This window comes from Arachis ipaensis, chromosome B05 (genome assembly GCF_000816755.2).
Source record: "Arachis ipaensis cultivar K30076 chromosome B05, Araip1.1, whole genome shotgun sequence".
In the NCBI taxonomy this organism is placed as follows: Eukaryota; Viridiplantae; Streptophyta; class Magnoliopsida; order Fabales; family Fabaceae; genus Arachis; species Arachis ipaensis.
In genome coordinates, this window is record NC_029789.2 from 121429786 (window position 1) to 121438347 (window position 8562).

The window sequence follows — 8562 nt, forward strand, 5'->3', positions numbered from 1 at the left end:
CTCTGAGTTCTTATAGATGCCAATCATTCTGAACCTCCATGGATAAAGTGAGATGCCAAAACTATTCAAGAGGCAAAAAGCTATAAGTCCCGCACATATGATTGAAGCTATGTTTCATTGATAGTTTGGAATTTATAGCATATTCTCTTCTTTTTATCCTATTTGATTTTCAGTTGCTTGGGGACAAGCAACAATTTAAGTTTGGTGTTGTGATGAGAGGATAATTTATACGCTTTTTGACATTGTTTTTAGTATATTTTTAGTAGGATCTAGTTACTTTTAGGGATGTTTTCATTAGTTTTTATGTTAAATTCACATTTCTGGACTTTACTATGAGTTTGTGTATTTTTCTGTGATTTCAGGTATTTTCTGGCTGAAATTGAGGGACTTGAGCAAAAATCAGATTCAGAGGTTGAAGAAGGACTGCTGATGCTGTTGGATTCTGACCTCCCTGCACTCAAAGTAGATTTTCTGGAGTTACAGAACTCGAAATGGCGCGCTTCCAATTGCGTTGGAAAGTAGACATCCAGGGCTTTCCAGCAATGTATAATAGTCCATACTTTTCCCAAGTTTAGACGACTCAAACTGGCGTTCAACGCCAGCTCTCTGCCCAATTCTGGCGTCCAGCGCCAGAAACAAGTTGCAAAGTGGAGTTCAACGCCCAAAATGGCACAAAAGCTGGCGTTCAACTCCAGAAAGAGTCTCTGCACGTGTAACCTTCAAGCTCAGCCCAAGCACACACCAAGTGGGCCCCGGAAGTGGATTTATGCATCAATTACTTACTTCTGTAAACCCTAGTAGCTAGTTTATTATAAATAGAACTTGTTATCATTGTAATCACAGTCTTGGTTACTCCGGTTCCCCTCTGGGACCGAGACCAATGAACTCTATTATCACTTATGTATTTTCAACGGTAGAGTTTCTACACTCCATAGATTAAGGTATGCCTCCAGATGATTAGCCGTGCCGTGACAGGGCATCTTGGACCATTTTCACAAGAGGAGGGGATGTAGCCACTGACAACGGTGATGCCCTTGCATAAAGCCAGCCATAGAAAGGAGTAAGACTGATTGGATGAAGACAGCAGGAAAGCAGAGGTTCAAAGAAACGAATGCATCTCCATACGCTTATCTGAAATTCTCACCAATGAGTTACATAAGTATTTCTATCCTTATTTTATTACTTAATTTCGAAAATCCCATTACTATTTTATATCCGCCTGACTGAGATTTACAAGGTGACCATAGCTTGCTTCATACCAACAATCTCCGTGGGATTCGACCCTTACTCACGTAAGGTATTACTTGGACGACCCAGTGCACTTGCTGGTTAGTTGTGTGAAGTTGTGAACCATGGTATTGGCATCGCGTTTTTGGTGCCATTGCCAGGGAAAGAAAGAGCAATGAATTTTACATAATCAAAGTGTAATCACAATTTCTGCGCACCAGCTTGCTTCCTTGAGGTTGGGTGGTCCTTGTAAGTGAATCAAGTTGAGGTCCAGGTGCTAATGTCAGTGCTAACGTTAGCCACACTAACGCTACAAGTGTGGCGTTAGTGCTGAAGTTAGTGTGGCTAACGTCACACTTGCTATCCAGTTGGTATTTTTGGGGCTTAAAAGATGCCTCTAGTTTGTTCTTCAATTTCATGCCCACTATAGAGTATTATATATCGTTGGAAAGCTCTGAATGTCAGCTTTCTAAAGCAACTGAAATCACCTTAATTGGACTTCTGTAACTCAATTTATGCCCCTTTGAAGAGGACAGGGTCGCTGGCATAGTCGCTAGCGTTACTGGAAAAAGCGAGTCACAATAACGTTAGCGATCAGGGGCTTAATATTGCCAGGTTCTGGAGCTCAAACTAAATGTCCACCCCATACTATTATATATTGTTGAAAAGCCCTAGATGTCTACTTTCCAACGCTTTTAAAATCTCATCATTTGGAGCTCTACAGCTCGAATTACACTTCTTGGAAGGTGAAGAGGTCAGCTGGCCTTACTACAGGTTGATACCATGTTCATCTTTGCACTTTCGGGGTAGGTTTTCTCCATCAAATTCAGTGTCCACCATGTAGTGCCATATATTCTTGGAAAGATCTGGAATCCTACTTTCCAATGCCATTGGAATCACCTCATTTGGAGCTTTGTGGCTCAAGTTATTCTTGTTTGAAGAATGCATGGTCAGGCTGCCAGGTGAGACTTTTGTCCACGTTAGTGTCCACGTTAGTGTAACTAACGTGGCCACTAACGTGGGTCTTCCTTTGCTTCGTGAACGTTAGTGGCACTCACTTTTTTCACTAACGTTGGCGTTTTCCTTTCCTTCCACGTTAGTTCCCACGTTAATGTAACTAACGTGGAAGCTAACGTGGGTCTTCTTGCTTCGCTAGCGTTATTGGCACTCACTTTTGCCAATAACGCTGCTCCTTCTTCAAAGTTAATGCCATTAACTTTCTCACTAACGTTGGGGCTTCTCTTTTCTTCCACGTTAGTGCCCACGTTAGTGGAGCTAATGGGGTCGCTAACGTGGGTCTTCTTGCCCTTCGCTAACGTTAGTGGCGTTAACGTTCTCACTAACTTTCCAAGCTTTCCTTCCTTCCACTTTAATGGCCACGTTAGTGGCACTAACGTAGCCACTAACGTGGCTCTTCTCTGCTTCTTGTTACCTGAAATCAATTAAACAAAGTACATCAAAGTCCTGCTCTTAATCATGAGATCATGCATCATCCATTTTATCATTCAATTCATGCATAATTCTCATGAAATCATTCAAAATTCACAATGTTTGCTTGAATCATAGAATGAATGCATTTTCAACCAAATACTTGCTTATTTCCTAAGAAAATACATGAAACCAACCTAAAGCATACAAAAAATGGCTAGTAAAACTAGCCAAGATGCCCTGGCATCATAACACCAAACTTAAATCTTGCTTGTCCTCAAGCAAGAAAAGAACTATGCACAAAGAATTCTCTTAATTGGAATGCATTGATGAATTGCTTATGATGCCTTAGTGGGTGAAGTGAATAAGTGACAGTGGGGTTAACTCTAATTTGTATGCTTATGCAAGGATTCCAATGCTCATTAGTCCTTACATTTTGGAAGTCTTAGATCTTAGGACTTTCATTCAAATGATATTATGGAATCCTCTTTATAGATTGTCACCTTTGAAGCAGCACTTATTTTCTAGCATTTTTCTTTTCTTTTTGTATCTTGGCCTCGACTCTAGGTATCATGTCTCAAAGCGGCTTTTTAAGATAAGCTTTCAATCAATACTCCCAAACCAGTTGGTCTAAGGTATTAGGTGTTGAGGCACCCCTTAGGATATACTTGCTCAAGCCTCTCTCTTTGACACAAATCCACCACAAGCATTTAACTAGGACAATAACTCTTTGAGTTCTTGTTTCTTTCTTTTTCTTCCTAGTAATTGATGCTCAGAGCTTGTTCTTTGTTTTTCTTTTTTTTTCTTTTGTTGATGCTTCTTGGATCAATAGATGTTTGAGAAATTCCATAATACTTCTCTAAACTTCATTTCCTGTCTATGAGTTCCATGCAAGTTTTCACAAACATGCAACCTCAATACACAATCATACAATCAGAACCTCCACTCCTCTTAATCTTTTTCTTGCCCCAAGATTTATAAAATTAGTCAACATTTTCCTTTCAAAAGAATGATTTCTTTGTTGCATTCTTAAAGATATTGGGTGCAAGTAAAATTCAAGATGATAATCATGATATCATAGCAACATGTTACAAATCAAATATCAAATTATGCTTATTCACAAGGAGTAATCACACATGCATACAAAGAAAATAAAAGACAATCATGCAATTTTAAAGTGCCAGAAATAAGTAAGAGGAAAAAGGAACTTTACCACCTTGTAGTTCATCTTCATTGTTGTTGCCCTTTTCCTCCTATTCTTCCCCTTCCCACACCAAACTTAGAATGATTGCTTATCCTCAAGCAACAAGTAAAACAGTGGTGATGGGGTTTATGATGGATTATGAATGTCTTAGAATAAAGTGTGAGTATGCATGTGTTTCAGCAAGCAAGATTAAGGATCACAATAAAGGCACAAGAACTAAAAATAGAAACATTATGATGGCATTAATAAGTGGTGTTGGCATGGTACTTTGCATGAAAGTTAAGTGGCAACACCAAACTTAGTGTGACACTGTCATTTTAGAATGATACAAATACCTAGTGAAGATTGAAAATCATTTTGTTGCATGGCAACACCAAACTTAGAATGCAATCATATGTCAAATTATTGAAAGTAAACTAAGCAAGGAAAGAAAATGTTACCTACGGTTGGGCTGCCTCCCAACAAGCGCTCTTTTAACGTCATTAGCTTGACATGTTGTTCATGAATTTCTTCCTCTTCTTCCAGTTTGTTAAGAGAAATGACCTCGAGAGGAAAGAGGAGCCAGTTAATGCCCCTTGTTTTGAGTGCCTCTCCCCAGCAAGCTTTCTTTTGTTGTTAGCTTGAGTAAACTTGCTTGTTGGGGTAGGGGTGGGATGGCTTTTGGTTGACCTTTTCATCTTCATGGATATTGTCCTTCTTTTCTTGGTCACCATCCTCTTTTTAGTGCTCATGTTGATTGCCTTCACCACCTTGATTTCAGTACTTGGGTGTTGTATGATGGTTGGAGCATCCTCTTCATCAAGAGCTTCTTGAATTGGTGGTTCAATGAACTCATCCTTTATGCAACTCTCTATTTTATTGGAGTAGTGTGGACTCCCTTGATTGACTTCCTCCCTTTCTTCTGCATGATGTTGCATTGAGCCTTTTGGGAGTGAGTTTGCATGTTCCTTTGTCACCCTTAGTAGCCTCTGTGGGTATGGAGCTTTGGGCTTATATACTCTCACAACCTCCTCCTTCTTCATATGAATCTCACTTGGTATGGCTACCTCTTTTTCTTGTTCTTCTAATTCCTCCCTTGTTCTTGACCTTTGAATGAACTCCTTTGTTTCTGGAGAGAGTGAAGTGGTCTCTCTTTGTGATCTCAGCTCTTCAATGAATTGTTCTTCAGAATAGAGTTGTGCATTCTGTCTCAATTTTTCTTCATGGTCTCTTTTTGCTATTTTCTCGTCTTCGTTTGTCTTTATCATTTCTTCAAGGAGGAGTTCTATCTTAGCGAGTCTCTCTTCTTCTCTACTTTTTTTGAGTTCTTCAATGATAAGTTCCATCATAGCAAGTCTATCTAAAGGAGGTTGGGTAGGTTGTAATGCTTGGTCGGGGTTGGCTTGTGAATGGAATTGGTTGTTTTGTGGTTGTGTATTCTGAAAGTGGTATAACTCTTGTGGGTAGTGGATTGAGTTTTGTGGATGGTGAAATGAATTGTATGGATTTGGGACAGAATTTTGTGCTGAGGTATACTCAAGTGATGAAGAATTTAGGCATGTAAAATGGTGCACGAATTGTGAATCACACTTTTATACGCTTTTTGGCATTTTTTTTACTTAGTTTTTAGTATGATTTAGTTGGTTTTTAGTATATTTTTATTAGTTTTTAATTAAAAATCATATTTCTGGACTTTACTATGAGTTTGTGTATTTTTCTGTGATTTCAGGTATTTTCTGGCTGAAATTGAGGGAGCTGAGCAAAAATCTGATTCAGGCTGAAAAAGGACTGCTGATGCTGTTGGATTCTGACCTCCCTGCACTCAAAGTGGATTTTCTGGAGCTACAAAACTCCAAATGGCGCGATCTGAATTGCGTTGGAAAGTAGACATCCAGGGCTTTCCAGCAATATATAATAGTCCATACTTTGCTCAAGGATAGATGACGTAAACTGGCGTTCAACGCCAGTTCCATGTTGTAGTCTGGCGTCTAGCGCCAGAAACACGTTACAAGTTGGAGTTCAACGCCAGAAACAGGTTACAGCTTGGCGTTGAATGCCCAAAACAGCCCAGGCACGTGAGAAGCTTTAGTCTCAGCCCCAGCACACACCAAGTGGGCCCCAGAAGTGGATTTCTGCACTATCTATCATAGTTTACTCATTTTTTGTAAACCTAGGTTACTAGTTTAGTATTTAAACAACTTATAGAGATTTATTTTGCACCTCATGACATTTTTAGATCTGAATTTTGTACTCTTTGACGGCATGAGTCTCTAAACTCCATTGTTGGGGGTGAGGAGCTCTGCAGCGTCTTGATTAATTAATGCAATTATCTCTGTTTTCCATTCAAACACGCTTGTTCCTATCTAAGATATTCATTCACACTTCACTATGAAGAAGGTGATGATCCGTGACACTCATCACCTTCCTCAATCCATGAACATGTGCCTGACAACCACCTCCGTTCTACATCAGATTGAATGAGTATCTCTTAGATTTCTTAATCAGAATCTTCGTGGTATAAGCTAGAATTGATGGCGGCATTCATGAGATTCCGGAAAGTCTAAACCTTGTCTGTGGTATTCCGAGTAGGATTCAATGATTGAATGGCTGTGACGAGCTTCAAACTCGCGACTGTTGGCCGTAGTGATAGACGCAAAAGAATCAAGGGATTCTATTCCGACATGATCGAGAACCAACAGATGATTAGCCGTGCTGTGACAGAGCATTTGGACCATTTTCACTGAGAGGACGGGAAGTAGCCATTGACAACGGTGACACCTTACATACAGCTTGCCATGGAATGAGCCTTGCGTGTGTGAAGAGGAGTACAAGAGAAAAACTGAAATAAAGAAGACAAAGCATCTCCAAAACCCCAACATATTCCCCATCATTGCACAATAAGTATTTATATTTATGCCCTTTGACTCTTTACAATTGAAGTTGAAAAACACTGTTGTTGGCCTCCTGACTTAGAATAATAAGATAACCATAGCTAGCTTCAAACCAACAATCTCCGTGGGATTCGACCCTTACTCATGTAAGGTATTACTTGGACGACCCAGTGCACTTGCTGGTTAGTGGTACTAGTTGTGAAAAGTGTGATTCACAATTCGTGCACCAAGTTTTTGGCGCCGTTGCTGGGGATTGTTTAAGTTTGAACAACTGACGGTGAATCTTGTTGATTAGATTAGGAAAAATTTTTCTTTTTGGTTTAGAGTCTTCTAATATTGTTTTTGGTTAAAATTTTAGAATCCTTATTTTTTTCTTTCAAAAAAATTTTTTTGAAAATTATATATTTATAATTGAATTTTTTTCTTGTTTGATCTTTAGTTTTTCTTGTTTTGTGATTTTTCTTGTTTTTCTTGTGCCTTTTCAAAATATTAGTTTTCAAAAAAATAATTTTTTCATTCTTAGTTATTTAAAAATACTTCTTCAAAACAAGTGTTACATTTATAACTCAGTTGGCTAGAGCGTTAGTCTGTGTTCTTGGCAATTGGGTCAGAATCTTTTATATTCTTTTCAAAATATTCTTTTTCAAAAATAGTTTTTCTATCAAATCTTGTGCCAAACTTTAAGTTTGGTGTTTTCTTGTTGATTTTTCTTTGTTTTTCGAAAATTTTATTTTGGTTTTCTAAAAATTTTAAGTTTGGTGTTCTTTCTTCATGTTCTTGTGTTCTTGTGAGTCCTCAAAGTGTTCTTGAGTTTTCCTTGTGTCTTGATCTTAAAATTTTTAAGTTTGGTGTTCCTTGGTGTTTTCCTTCCAAAATTTTCGAAAACAAGGAGCAATAGATCTAAAAATTTTAAATCTTGTGCTATCTTATTGTTTTTCTCTTTCCTCTTTAAATTCAAAAATATCTTTTCTCTCTATTTTAAAACAAATTTTCGAAATTTATTTTTAAAATTCAGATTTTCATTTCAAAATTTAAAATCTTTTTCAAATCATATCTTTTTCAAAACTCCCTAACCATTTTTTTTCTTTTTTTTCTTTTCCCTCTCTCCATGGAGTAGTATCTGCATACCCTCCATTGGAGTTAGTAGCTTTGAGTTGAATCCTCAACTCATTATCATGGTGCAGCAAAGCTTTTACAAATTGTTGACACAATACATGATAAGGAAGTGGATCAGGATGTCTACAGATTATTACTGTTTCCATTTGCTGTAAAAAACCAAGCCAAGAGGTGGTTAAATAACCAACCTAAGGCTAGCATAAAGACATGGAAACAGCTGACAGAGAAATTCCTGAATCAATACTTTCCTCCAAAACGGATGACACAGCTAAGGCTGGACATCCAAGGCTTCAAACAAGGAGATAATGAATCTCTTTATGATGCTTGGGAGAGATACAGAGAGATGCTAAGAAAATGTCCCTCTGAAATGTTTTCAGAGTGGGTTCAGTTAGACATCTTCTATTATGGGCTTGCAGAAAGAGCTCAGATGTCTCTAGACTACTCAGCTGGTGGATCTATCCACATGAGAAAGACAATTGAAGAAGCCCAAGAGCTCATTGATACAATTGCCAGAAATCAGCATCTGTACCTAAGCAGCGAATCTTCCATGAAAGAAGAGGCTAAAATAGTGACTACTGAACCCAGTCCAGCTGAACAAGCTACTAAATTCAATCAGCAATTGGATTTTCTAACAAAACAGTTAGCCAAATTCAAGGAGAGACTACAAGAGACAAGGATGGCTAATATAAATATGGAAGAACAATTGAAGCAAACAAA